Raw genomic sequence first — 14,017 nt, 5'->3', positions numbered from 1 at the left:
AGAAAAGTGAGCATCTCAGGGACAAAACTGGGAAAGGTGCTTCCTAGGTGCATGAGAAAGAGATAGAACCAAGGCAGCTGTTCTTCCTGGAGAAAAAATGACTCTTAATTGTAAACAATAATTAACATATACCAACAATTAATAGAAACTAATCCAGGCTGGGAGGAAAAAAGACAAAGAAGAGTGTTGAGGAAGAGTGAGTCTGGCAAGATCATTGGAGATAACTGTGGAAGGGGAGAGCAGCGCCAGCTGTCGGTCTTCCTCGCCTGCACAAGGGGCGCAGTTCTCCACACGCTGCTCCTGCACGTGTATCAGTCATAGAAGGTACGCTTGTACATGCTGACTTTCTTGCTTTCCCTTGCCAATTTTATCACCTCCCAGCATGGTGTTAGTTAGTAGCAGGTGCTTAGCAAACAGTTGTTGATTGGAAAAACAAATCACCCAATGATAAGAACTCTGACAATGATAGACATCCCAAGCAGTTTAAGTGGGAGTAACTTCACATATTTTTTAAAACCTTGAGCCAAGACTACAACAGTGCAAACAAGGAAATGCAGTAAGAATGGTCTCCCAACCTGGACAAAGCTAAACTCTTATCTATTCTCTGCACCTGTAACCGCTTGATTTATAAATAGTTTGCCCTTTTACTTTGCTTCATGGTCAGCTGCACAGCAGAAGACATGCCTAAGATCACGTTGCTGTTGTGACTAATCTCTACAAAGAGCAGTGCAGGAGATGAAAGGGAGCCACTTCCAAGGCTCTCAGAACAAGGAGCAAGGAGCCCATAGGCCCAATATGGAAAGTTGGAATTTAGGAACCTTGTGATGTGACTTGATTTAAAACAAAACAAAAATACTGAAAAGGATTCAGACAATATGGGACAGAGACAGCACAGCAAAAGAAAATAAGTGATCAGTTCCCAAGAATTTTTGCTCCTGACATCCTCTTATATAATAGATTTTTTTCTTTTCTTCTTTTTTTAAAGCAAGTTAAAAACACAACCGTCCACCAAGGGGAAAAAAAGAGATTCTTGATTCACTCAATGGTAGATCACACAGCTTAAAAAATAACATTATGAAGACTATGTGGTAGCATAAAATTCATTTATTTGCTGACCCAATGAATATTTATTGATCTATGACAGCTCTGCTATTGATACTTAAGTGCATGTGAGAGGATGAAAGACAAAAACCTCTCTGCCAGCACAGATTTTTGTTGCAGTATGATGTGCATGGCATAATGCAACATCAGGCATAGAACAAACACCAGAGAAACAGAATAGAAGGATCATGAGCTGTGGTGGCCTACTAGACAATTTTCAGCCCCAGTTTGCCATGAACTTGAGGTAAAACATTGAGCAGTTTAGCTGTTCTTGCTTATTCTCTTTTCCATGTTTTATATAAAGGAGACAGAGCTACTTCACAGGATTACTATAAAAATTAAGATTATACTAGACAGAGGCCAGCACCGCGGCTCACTAGGCTAATCCTCCACCTTGCGGCACCGGCACACCAGGTTCTAGTCCTGGTCGAGGCACCGGATTCTGTCCCAGTTGCCCGTCTTCCAGGCCAGCTCTCTGCTGTGGCCCAGGAGTGCAGTGGAGGATGGCCCAAGTCCTTGGGCCCTGCACCCCATGGGAGACCAGGAGAAGCATCTGGCTCCTGCCATCGGATCAGTGCGGTGCGCCAGCCGCAGCGCGCCAGCCGCGGCAGCCATTGGAGGGTGAACCAACGGCAAAGGAAGACTTTTCTCTCTGTCTCTCTCTCTCACTGTCCACTCTGCCTGTCAAAAAAAATTTTTAAAAAAAGATTATACTAGACAGAATGTCAGTCAGAACTAAAAGTGACAATATGGTGTTTAATCTCAAAGAAATTTTGCCAGTAGAGAATGTCACCAAAAAATAAATAAAAATAAAAACTTTATAAAGTATTTTTTATAAACTCATACATGGCTGAGTTGGTAGAAAACTTGGAAATAATTATAAGTCAGGAAATAATAACAATAAAAGTAATAACAATGACAACAACATATAACCAGAGAGCTAAGCAAGAGCTCCAACCAGCGGTTGCCTTTGTGGGCATCTACAGGTACACGGTGGACTTTGAACCATGAAGCCACTAAGGTGAGGGATAAAAACTCTAAAGCCGAGATTTCTAAAAGACCATACCTTCAAAGGGACATGGAGATATGTTTCTGTCTCATCCTTTTTGTTACCTGGGTAGAGAAAAAAAATTATGGAGAAAAATCGCCAACTATAATCTGTACTCACGTAGATTTTAGGAACTAGTCACAATAACTGTGTGGACATTTACAACAAATATCCATGTGGAAAATTAGTTAAAGCACTACTGGTTTGGTGGTAGTAGAAATAAAAACAAATGCTTTCTAGAGAAAAGTCACTTTAAACACAGGCCTCAAAGGATTTCCATGGGTAAGGTATGCAGGCACTTGTTGTTCACAACCAAAATGAACAGAACACACAATGAAACCAGCCAATATCAATGCAAGTCAGTAGAAAGAATACATTTTAAGAAAATAAAAATATTAAATAAATGTTATAGTATATATGAATATAAAAATAAACATGAATGTTATAATACATTTTAAAATAAATGTATTACAGTAAAGGAGATACAAAAGTTAGTAGGCAGACTTTTTAAATAAAATTTCTAGAAATGAAAAATGTAGTTACTAAAATTGTAAAAACATTGGAATGGTGGCATACTAACTCAGGAGAGCATGTTTATTATCATTGGCCCATATTACGTTAAGATATCATAAAATACAATAATTCCTTAAAGCAAAGGTTCTTATGTCCTTAACCCCTAAAACTCAAGGATTCTGTGAACTTGAATAGGAAAATTTTTGGATTTATTTTCACTAATTGTAATCTCTTGTAACCATGAGTTAAACCACAAACCAGATCAATGATAACAATAACTTGGACTTTTTCACCAACATAAATCTCAGATTTTCATATCATATAACATTGTTGCCAATAACACAAAATATTGCTTATATACTCATCAGAATCATATTACTCATTATTATGAACCAGTTACTTCCTTGTTATTTGGTGTGTTAATTTTAAAGAGCATACATATTAACATATCAATTTAAAAACTTTGAGAACTATATATTTCAATACAATTGGCTTCTTCTATAGTCTGTGTATTTCATTTTATACACTTAAAAATTATTGTTTGGGGACAGATGCAAGCCTAGTAGTTAAGATCTCCAAGTCCAGTATTGGCGTACCTCTGTTCAATACCCCTCTGGCTCCCTGAGGGGCAACTAATGGCTTCAGTAATTGAGTTCCTACCACCCATGAGGAAGATCTGAATTCAGTTCTCAGCTCCTGACTTCAGCTCAGCCCAGTTTCAGCATGTAAGAAGTGAACTGGAGTGGTTGGCACCGTGGTGCAGTAGGTTAATCCTCCACCTATGGCACTGGCATCCCATATGGGCGCTGGTTCTAGTCCCGGTTGCTCCACTTCCAATCCAGCTCTCTGCTATGGCCTGAGAAAGCAGTAGAAGATGGCCCATGTCCTTGGGCCCCTGAAGCCACGTGGGAGACCCAGAAGAAGCTCCGGGCTCCTGGCTTCGGACCAGCTCAGCTCCGACCGTTGCAGCCAATTGGGGAGTGAATCAAGGAAAGGAAGACCTCTCTCTGTCTCTTCCTCTCATTGTCTGTAACTCTACCTTTCAAATAAAATCTTAAAAAAAAAAAAAAAAAGTGACCTGGAGAGTGGGAGTGCACTCTCACTCTCTCATGCTGTCTCTCTCTCCTTCTAAATAAATAAACGAACATTTCAAGGCATCCTAGGCTTCATCTGACAGCCAAAGGCATTCATAGTACCAGAAATTTAAGCAAACTGTACAAAAATAAACTTGGAAAAGCATGTATATACATATATATAAACATCTCATTTTATCCCATAAATATATAGTTATTATTTGTTAATTATACATTTTTAGCTCAGAAAAAAAGTTATAACTATCTGAAAATTTCAAGAAAATTAATTTTGTTTTTATTTTTTCATTCTACATATAGCTCTCTAACAAATTAAATTAAGTATATTTCTGTTTGGGCTTTCATGTTTTATTTTAGAAGTTTGTCACAAACTCAATAGTAAAAGAGGAAAGAAGTAAAGACAGAAAGAAGTGGGAGAGATGTTTTGCAATTTATCAAACTATAAATTATTAACTCTGTATTATGAAAAGAGAAAATTATTTAGATATCTGTCCTTTCTTTTAATGATTTTTGAATCACCACTCGTCTAAGAACTTATACCAGAAACTAGGCTTATTTTTAACATTGTGAGGAGCTAAATTACTTACATGTACCACCTGAGCCTTTGACCAGAATGTAAAATAAAAATATGTTACATCTCACACAGAAACCTCGAATAAATGAGATGATGGAGCTAATTATCCTAATATGAGCATTAAAATATATGCATGCATTGAAATATTACATCGTACCCCATAAATATGTATAATTACTGTTTGTCAATAAATAAATTTTAAAAAATTAGTTACATCAAAAATTTTAAAAGGAGAGGGGAGAAGGAAGAAAGAGAAAGAGGAGGAAGGAGGGGGATAGAGCAAGAGAGAAAAGGATCATTATACTGTTATTACTTGTATGAGCTACAATGAATTTGTTCTTTTTGTATTAATAACACATTTACATGAAAATTGATGAGAATTATGTTGTAGAAATTATCATGCATTTGTTGTGACCCTGAAATCTAAGGTATTAATAAATTCCTTTAAAATAAAGTATAGCGTAACTTTCAGATGTTTCTACACAGGGTCTGAATTGGGGTATTCTATAATGTGTTTAACAAGGCTGTCCATAAAAAGGCTGTCCATAAATCCCATCCTAGATCTCTTTACAAAACATAGAAGTAAAATTAAAATATCTTCCCTTGGCACTGATATTTCACCCTCTTTTACTCCCTCTCTGCACCTTTTCCATGCCATCCTAGCTTGGGCCTTGGGTTTCAGTGTGTTTGTGTCTCAGATGACCCACCACGCCCCAACCAGAACTTCAAAAGAAGCTGTGAATAACAGGCCTTGTCTAGCTGGAAGATCATCCTGAGTCCCCTCCCTGTTTATTCTTGAAATGTTTGGGTCTCCTTTCATCTCCAGTTCTCACATTCTGGCACAATAAACCGGCTCTGACGTCTGTCCCTAACCCTGTGGATCCCAGGCTGCCCCTGCAATAGTGATGCAGTGGCGAGTCCTTGGCTCTGCTCACTGCAAATTTTGCAGCCTCTCCTGCTGCGGGTGAGAAATCTCCCTGTATAAGACCAGCCTTAAAAATCTCCAGAGGACAGGAATTTGGATACCCACTGCCCCCTTCCTGCAGCCTAGTCTGACTGAAAGGATTCCCTGCCATTAGCCGCAGTTGAAGTAGAATTTTGACATGAATCACCATATGAACGAACTCATTAATGTTCTCCTGTTACTCAAACTCAACCATCCTGTGCCACTTTCAAACCTCTTTTAGCAAAAGGACATACTCAATAGAATAGAAAAATGGCCCTATCTGAAAGCTGTCTTAGGGGATAGGCAAGTACAGGAAGTTATACATCACAACCCAGAAAAAACTAAAACAATATTTTAACTCTATCTTGCTTCCCATCATAGAGCAGTAGCTATCCACCCACCCCACCCCCACACTGCAACTGTAGCTCATTGTTGTTCTCTAAGTTTCATGTAGCTATAAGAAAAAATGAGGAAACTCTCCATGAACTAATAGGAAGCGATTTCCCAGAGATATAGCTAAGTGATTAAAAGTCCTCTGGGGAAGAATATATACAGTAAGGAAACTTTGGCGTGAAAAAGATGGAAAAGATGACCATACATTCATTTGCATATCTTTACAAGAAGAAATCCAGAAATTGTGAAGTTGGTTACTTACAAGGGAATAAAGGGAAGGGACACACAAGGATGTGACACTTGTTTGAGATTCCCTATTGTAGTTTTGAGATCAGCTTAGTATTCTATATATTTAAAGAACAAGCATAAATTGAGGCTGGCACTGTGGTACAGTAGGTTAATTCTCTGCCTGTGGTGCCAGCATCCCATATGGGTGCTGGTTCTAGTCCCGGTTGCTCCTTTTCCAACCCAGCTCTCTGCTATGACCTGGAAAAGCAGTAGAAGATGGCCCAACTACTTGGGCCCCTGCACCCACATGGAAGACCCAGAAGAAGCTCCTGGTCCTGGCTTCAAATTTTTTAAAACTAATTCAAGTTTTAGTTTGAACAGTTGAGTAAAGAGTAGTGGCAAGGAAGCTAGGAGTCCTGAGTCCCTTTACTGGGAATACTCTTAGAGACTGATATCTCTGCATGTGGTAGGTCCATTGCTACAATGGTATCTTGTCCTTAGGTCTTCTTGTGGACAGAGCTAGGAAATATGTGTGAGTACAGAGGCATACACACACAGACACCTATAATGTATTTGTAGCATGTGTATTTATATACATCTATAAAATAAATACACATAGAGGTTCCCAGCTCCATCCATTGTGGCCATCTGGGGAGTGAACCAGCAGATGGAAGACCTTTCTCTCTGTCTCTCTCTCTGTAACTCTACCTCTCAAATAAATAAAATCTTAAAAAAAAGAATAAGCACAAATCAAAAAGGGATAAGAAAGGGGAAAATACAAAACTGAAGCAAACTACAAAAGTAAACTCACTTTTATTTCCAGAGAAAAATATAGCAAAACTCTTGGAGTGATGGGATGACAAAGATGGCCTGACTGAATAACTTATAATCACAGTATTTTACTATAAACCCTCAGCTTTGGGCAATGGATAGGGGTAGAGAAGAGTAAGCACATACTGAAATATGTTTTATATATTTGTTATCAAGTGATATTGGCAAAGCAATTCTGAAACTACTTTAACTCTCTTTATAAGACTGAGAAGATGAGTAAATATATCAAAGTTGTTGGGAGCCAGGGTCTTCTCACTGTGGACAAGGGGGCAAACTAACATGGAATGGAAGAGGCAAGAACCCAGTGAGGATGGATCAGCATCCATCCTGTCGGCATGAACTCAAGATATCTAAATTTAGACATATGCATGCACATACACACATGTATGAGTGCTGGGAACCTCTGTGTGTACTTATTTTGTAGATGTATATAGATACACACGCTGCAATAAGTGAAGGAAGGTGAAGAGCTTCCCCAAGGAAGATTCCTCCAAACCCCACCACACGGCCTTCCTGGGCACCAAGGCCGGCATAACGCATCATGCTGGAAGTTGATAGGTGGAGATCCAAAGTGAACAAGAGGGAAGTTGTGAAGGCAGCGACCACAGTAGAGACACCTCTGATGGTTGTAGGCATCATGGGCTACGTGGAAACCCCCTGAGGCCTCAGCATCTTCAAGACCATCTACATATCAGTGATGAGTGCAAAATGTGCTTTTACAAGGACTGGCATAAGTCGAAGAAGAAGACCTTTTTCTCCACTTGGCAATGAGCCAAGTGTTTGGTGTTTGGTCAGGACAAGATTATCTATGTCATGGGAGTGACCAAGGCAAAGGCTACAAAGGGGTCATCAGCCATTGGCACAACAAGAAGCTGCCCCACAAGACCCACTAAAGGCTGTACAAAGTAGTCTGTACTGGGATGTGTCACTCTGCTTGTGTGGCCTTCTGTGTGGCACAAGCTGAGCAGAAAGGCTACCATCACCCCATGGAGGTCAACAAGAAGATCTACAAGATTGGACAGGGCTACCTAATCAAGGATGGCAGAATGATCAAGAAGAATATCTCCACCTACTACAACCTGTCTCACAAGAGCGTCGGCCTTTTGGCGGCTTTGCCCATTATGGTGAAATGACCAATATCAGGTTGAGAGGCTGCAAGGTGGGGATCAAGAAGTGAGTGCTCGCTTTCAGTAAGGCCCTGCCATTGCAGACCAAACAGCAGGTCCTGGAGAAGACTGACCTTAAGTTCAATGACACAACCTCCAAATTTGGCCATGTCTGCTTCCAGACTGTGGAGGAGAAGAACGCATTCATGGGACCATTTAAAGAAGACAGAATCACAAAGGAAGGAGGATCATAATGTCAGGAACAGACTGTACAGCTAGTGGTATCACAATAAAAGTGACTTTCCAGCTAGAAAAGAAAAAAGAAAATGAGCATCATATTACTAATCATTAACAGTTGTCAAACCCTCTCCAAGTTCTCTTATTTGGTATATAGACTCTCAACCTTTAATTTTTTTTAATAAAATTAAATCCTAGTGTATTTTGGCAAATAATTTTCTAAAATGTTTAAACAATCCTATTTTAAAATTCAAAGTGAGAATGAGCTGTTGATTGATAGGGGTTTATCAGGCTTTAGGAAGACAAAAAGCTCAATCTGCCTATACAATCTGCCTACAATTCTGGCTATATTTATAGCACTTAAGAAACTATTTAGGAAATAACTGGTAAAAAGAACAGTCCATTTTTTGCTTCAAAAGGCTTTTTCTAGATTAGGTATAAATTATTTATGAAGATCTTTACCCTATGAATTAAATCCAAAGTTTCTCATTTATGCTTTTTTTTGTCTTCTTTAATAATAACTAAGTATAGTTTTTCTTTAATCCAAGAAAGTTGACCATATAAGGAGGTCCCAGCCGTAAACTTTTCGTTCGCCCCAAGTGACCTGTTTTTCATCCTTTCTCTTGATTTAATTTTTTTGGCCGCAAACTTAGTTTCTTTGCCAACAATTAGCAGCCTTAATAAATTTGTAGATTTTTAAGATGGAAAGAAAGTAATTTTAGCATGCTCTTCTTATAATGGGGTGTGACCATAGTTTCATTTCTGGGACCTACATGTGAAGGTTTCCTGGCAAGAGCGTTCCAAACCCCCACTCACCCAGCAGTAAGTGACTCATTCTACTTCCTATTGATGGGGTCAATGAACAAAGGAGTGGCCAAAGCTCATGCATGAAAAACCTCTGATTGCTTAAACCTATACTAAACCTAGGACCTCACTCTAATCGGCTTGCCAAACAGTCAACAAGCAAGGGTGTCATGAAAACTCAAAACAGGAAAGAGACCTTGATTTCATTCAGGTCTACTAGTTCATTCTAGGGTAAATGATTTTATGAATGTGAAACAATGTCACACCTGGGATGTAATTGTTAGTCTAGATTCTAGAATTTTCTCCAGATCAGAATATGTATGAAGTTGATTTTTCTAAGTTGCTTCAGTTAGCTAATGGGCACAATGAAGACAAATTATCAAATATATACAAAGTACTGGTTGAAATAAATTTCCTAGTTTGCAAAATCATTGAAAACAGACTTACATACCATGTTGTTGCTGGGCATCGAGATGACAGAGTGTAAAGAAAAGGAAGAAAAAAAATGTAAAGTCTACTGTGTCAGCAATGAAAGAATAGTAGAGAATCCCAAGCTTCAGTATTTTTACAAGGATATTATTGGTTTTCATTTGTTTGCTTAGATTGTTTTAAACAGTGCCCCGCTGCAGCATCTTTTCACTCCTAGGTATTCGATCACAGTTTGCGAACCATTCAGCTTTTTTTGTTTTTATTAATATAAGGAAGTTTTCATATATCCCATATGTAATTCTAAGACTATAAGAATACTTCCCTCCATTACTTCCCTTCTCAATTTTTTTTTAATTTTTGCATGAACATAAATGCTGTTGGAAACCACCCATATTTACAGCTTATTTGCTTTATTTAATAGGAACTAAAGACCAGATACCTGGACTCACAACATTAGGCAAGAATGTCTCTTAATCAAGTAACCAAATGAAAATGCTTTTGAATCTGTTCTGTTAACCCTGCAAAGCATAAACGAAAGGAGAGCAAAGGGAGTAGCGATGTTGAACCCTGGCTGAGCCTGGCAGGTGGGGCTCCAGCTGAGCTCCTCCAATGGGATGGGAGAAGAGGCCCCACAAGGTGCAGGACTGTGCATGCGGCACTTGTGTGTACACAACACTGCAGGATGTTGCAAAGGCAATGGAAGATCTGATCCTTGAGATGTAATTTACAGTGGAATTAAGGAGGGTATGTGTGTGTGTGTACCTGTGTGTACATATGTATACATATGTGTGTCAATGCTAGAAAAGAATTCCTGAAGCAAATTCTTTAGGATTATATTGTTGAGCTGTTCCAGGCCTGATCATTATATATGGAATATCGCTGGATTGACAGAACACAGTGCAATCTTCAAAGGGTTTTTGCAAAAAGTTTCTGTACTTTACTAGGATTTGAAAAATACTAGCCCTGTTTCATCATAACAGTTTTTGGAAGAATATTGCAATGAAATGCCTTGGATCCAGGGGCACAACAGGTTAAGCCTGGCCTGCAATGCCAGCATCCCATGTGAGAGAGCCAGTTCAGTTCTGGCTGCTCCCTGATAATGCACCTGGGGAGGCAATGTGGGACAGCCCAAGTACCTGAACCTCTGCCACCCACGTGAGAAACCCAGATGGAGTTATAGGCTCTTGGCTTTGGCCTGGCCCAGTCTTGACAATTGCAGCCATTTCGGGAGTGAACTAGGGGATGGAAGATCTCTTTCTGTGTCTTGCCGTTTGTGTGTGTGTGTGTGTGTGTGTGTCACTCTGCCTTTCAAGTAAATAAAATAAATCTTATAGAAAAATTCCTTGGATCAAATGCTGATCTGAATCCTAGGGACCATGAAGAGCTAGCTTGATGCTCACCTTAGCAGGTGACAGTGTCTCAAGAGTTAAGTGAAAGAATCATAAAAGGTTAAAGAGCTGGTCATTAAAGAACTGGTCAGGCCCAGAGCCCTTTTTTTCTAAAAGTTAAATATTTAAACCAGTCAAAACAGACATGCATTTATCTTCAAGTTAATACTTTCCTGGGTATATCAATGACTCATTAATAGTTTATTTCATACAACAAATTTTTACTAATATGTTCCAAATACTGTAGGAGATACAAAAGAAGACTAGCCAGGGCATCCTCTGGCAGTCAACCCGGGAAAGACAATATATACACAGCCCATTTATATGCAAATCAGTGCAAGTTTATGTGCCAAAGTGAACAAGCATTTGATTGTGATAATGTAGCTATTGAGAAATCTGTAAGGAAAGGAAGGATTATTCATTATAATATGTGGAAATGAACTAACTAGAAAAATCTGTGCACTCTTAAAATTAATTAAGAATAAAGAGTTAAGTATTTTTAAAAAGTATAAATCAATAGGATGCAAATTTGGATATATATTTATTATCATAGAATGGGAAAAACTTTCTAAGTAAAATCCTAAAAGAAATAAAAAAAACATTGTAAAATGGTCAAACTTCTTCAGAAAAAAAAGCAAGTAAAATTAGAAGGGTAAAACCAGGAAAATACTTAACATAAGAAACACAGAGTTTATATTTTTGCTATACACAAAAGTTCTGCAGCTCAATAAGATGAGCCCTGAAATAGAAAGCTGGGCATATATCATGAACAGGCAAAGGATTATGGTTATAAACACTTGAAAAAGTGGGCAAATATCATGAACAGGCAAGGATTACGATTATAGATACAAACATTTGAAAAACTGGGCCACAGAAAGATCCTTCTCTCTGTGCATGTGTGTGTGTCTCTCTCTGCCTTTCAAATTTTCTACTGATGCAGTTGAATTGCAATAAGTACTCATTTTCTGGAAATTGAACTAGAAAACAACTTCTGAGGAATAATCAAGTAATAGACACTGGAAGTCTAAAAATATTTATATTTACTAACATAATTCCATTTTAAAGAATTGAGCTGTAGGCCAGCGCCACGGCTCACTAGGCTAATCCTCTGCCTGCGGTACCAGCACCCGGGGGTTCTAGTCCCGGTTGCTCCTCTTCCAGTCCAGCTCTCTGCTGTGGCCCAGGAAGGCAGTGGAGGATGGTCCAAGTTCTTGGGCCCTGCACCAGCGTGGGAGACCAGGAGGAAGCACCTGGCTCCTGGCTTTGGATTGGCGCAGCGTGCCAGCCGTAGTGGCTATTTGGGGGGTGAACCAACGGAAAAGGAAAACCTTTCTCTCTGTCTCTCTCTCACTGTCTAACTCTGCCTGTCAAAAAAAAAAAAAAGAAGAAGAATTAAGCTGTAGAAAAATTATAAATTCACAAAGGTTGATGAAAATGTTAAGTTCTGTTCAATGATCTCAGAAATGCACAAAATAAAATACAAGTTGAAATAAATAGGTTACAAAGAAATCCCTATTTTGTACACATCTATACATTTGTGTGTATCATATGCACATATCCAGGAGCCCAGAACTCAGTATGGATCTCCCACATGGGTGGCAGGGACCCAAGAATTCGAACCATCATCTGCTGCCTCCCGGGATGCTGATTAGCAAGAAACTGGATCTGAAGCAGTGGAGCCAGGTCTTGAACCAGGCACTCCATGATATGGAATGTGGGCTGAACCACTGTGCTGAATACCAACCTTAAAACACATAACCTACCAATTACCAATACATGATGACAGATTTTCAGGTCAAATGACACAATGCCTGGAATTTGCCTAAATATCCTAGCCCCCCAATCAAAAGTGGGGGGCTGAATGAAGCAAGAATGTCAAATGTCCATAATTCTTAAAGTTGGTTCATAAGTTATTGATAATTAATATTTTCCTCTACTTCTGTGCATGTTTTATTTTATCTACAATGAAGTTTTTATTGTTTCATAAAGTTTATTTTATTTATTTAAAGGCAGAGTGACAGAGAGAGAGGGATAAATAGAGAGAAAAAGAGATCTTTTATCTACTAGTTCACATCCCAAATGGCCAAAATAGTGGGGACTGGGCCAGGCCAAAGCCAGGAACCTGAAACCCCATCTAGATCTCCTGTATTGGTGGCAGAGGCACAGGCACTTGAGCCATTCTCTGCTGCTTTATCAGGTGCACTAGCAGGAAGCTGGACTGGAAGAAGAGAAGTAGGGACTCAAACTGGCACTCCAATACAGCAAGTTGGCATTACAGGTGGTGGCTTAACACACTTCACAATGCCAGCCTCCACAATGAAGTTTTCAAATACGTCAGTGGAGAGGCTGGTAGCATTGTGGCGCAGAAGGTTAAGCCTCTACTTGTGAGCTGGCATCCCACATCATAATGCCAGTTCAAGTCCTGCTTACTGCGCTTTCTATCCCACTCCTTGTCAGTATGTCTCATAAAGGAACAGATGATGGTCCAAGTCTTTGGACTTCTGCTACCCATTTGGGAGGCTCAGATGGAGTTCCTGGCTCCTTGGCTTCAGCTTGGCTCCCAGCCCTTGCTGTTGTGGCCATTTGGGGATGAAGATATCTCTCACTCACCTCTCTCACTCTCGCCCTTGCTCTCTCCCCAACAACTCTCTCCCTTTTCCTTTCTCTGTTACTCTGCTTTAAAAGTAAATAAGTATCTTTTTTAAAAGCAAAATGTTAGTTTCAGCAGCTACTAATTAATATACTGTAGTTTACAAATAGAAAAACTGGGGCCGAAGCTGTGGCATAGCAGGTAAAGCCGCCACCTGCAGTGCAGTTCAAGTCCTGCCTGCTCCACTTCTGATCCAGCTCCCTGCTAATGCGCCTGGGAAAGCAGTGGAAGATGGCCCTCGTGCTTGGGCCCCTGCATCCATGTGGGAGAACTGAAGACGCTCCTGGCTTCTGATCAGCCCAGCTCTGGCTGTTGCAATGATTTAGGGAGTGAGCCAATGGATGGAAAACTCTCACTCTCTCTCTCTCTCTCTCTCTCTCTCTCTCTCCCCCTCTCCCTCTCCCTCTCCTTCTCTGTAACACTTTCAAATAAATAAAATTAATCTTTAAAAAAATAAACATTTCATAAAAAAATAGAACTCTACCTACAGAAATCAGAATGACACCTTCAATGGCAGTAGAATTTTCTCGGTATTCTTCATCTTGTCAAAGTGTAAAATATTACCAGCTTTCTACTTCTCTCTTTTCTTCTGGACTCCTCACATTCTTCTCTCTCTTAACATTAATTTCACTACATAATACCAAGTCTAGGCCAAGAATCACAGTGACAATCAAGTTT

The 14,017-nt window shown here is 39.5% G+C and overlaps 1 pseudogene; it reads left to right on the top strand.

Annotated features, from left to right (window-relative positions):
- The first annotated feature begins 2,108 nt into the window (after positions 1-2,108).
- On the top strand, positions 2,109-8,085 carry LOC100339869 (large ribosomal subunit protein uL3 pseudogene; annotated as a pseudogene).
- Positions 8,086-14,017: the final 5,932 nt, after the last annotated feature.

This window comes from Oryctolagus cuniculus, chromosome 1 (genome assembly GCF_964237555.1).
Source record: "Oryctolagus cuniculus chromosome 1, mOryCun1.1, whole genome shotgun sequence".
Classification (NCBI taxonomy): domain Eukaryota; kingdom Metazoa; phylum Chordata; class Mammalia; order Lagomorpha; family Leporidae; genus Oryctolagus; species Oryctolagus cuniculus.
The sequence above is the reverse complement of the archived record's forward strand: the minus strand, read 5'-3'. Positions and strand labels throughout refer to the sequence as shown.